This window comes from Sinocyclocheilus grahami, unplaced genomic scaffold (genome assembly GCF_001515645.1).
Source record: "Sinocyclocheilus grahami isolate Dianchi unplaced genomic scaffold, SAMN03320097.WGS_v1.1 scaffold648.1, whole genome shotgun sequence".
Classification (NCBI taxonomy): Eukaryota; Metazoa; Chordata; class Actinopteri; order Cypriniformes; family Cyprinidae; genus Sinocyclocheilus; species Sinocyclocheilus grahami.
Window position 1 is genome coordinate 332,238 of NW_015505827.1, and position 724 is coordinate 332,961.

A 724-nucleotide genomic window follows, 5' to 3' on the forward strand; every position below is an offset into this window, starting at 1 on the left:
CCGTCCAGCTCTGAACAAAACAGTTCGTTTTGCTGCTTGATATTGAAAGTTGGTGTGTCTTATCATATTATTTTAATGTATTAATGTATTTTATGAACACACTGGTTTGTAGTGCAAACAGTTTTACCATTTACTGCACATTGTTATTCTCCTCGTTATTTACCTATAGCGGCTAATGAACCGGAAGTCTCACCCATAGGCTTACTTCCGCGTTGAAGAAAAAGGTGGATAAGGACCGAGATTTGTGGATCAAGGAATCAACCGAGTGGTAGGATTGTGTGTATGTTTTCCTCCCTTTCTGACTGAACGTTGCTCAGAAATTCTATTGCGGAAGAAGGATCTCGTGTAAGCAGCAGTGAACTGGAACTGAGATTTAGTGGAATCCTAATTCACATCGAGTCTGCTATTGTGAGCAGTTAATTTGGTTTGTTGTGATTTTCATTTTTCTATTGTTGTTTTTTCCTTTTTAAATTCTACTGTATTTTATTTCATCGAATTATTTGGTTATAAATATATATTTATTTTTTCTGGAAAACAAGGGTGAAACAAAGGTGTTTCAAAGGGTTATAATTTGGAAGGATTGTATTCAAATTCAAAGCTATTCTTACATCAACTAAACCAATTAGAAGCTAATTGAATAAATAGATGAAAATAAATGTTATACACACATTAGCCAAGTAAGGGTCAATTAACTTTACTAGCTTGAATCTAAATAGGAAAAAAA

The 724-nt window shown here is 33.7% G+C and overlaps 1 long non-coding RNA gene across 1 annotated transcript in view; it reads right to left on the reverse strand.

Moving 5' to 3' along the window:
* The window catches only part of LOC107558537 (uncharacterized), a 3,182-nt gene that overhangs the window by 243 nt on the left and 2,215 nt on the right, over positions 1-724 (reverse strand). The window lies entirely within an intron of this gene.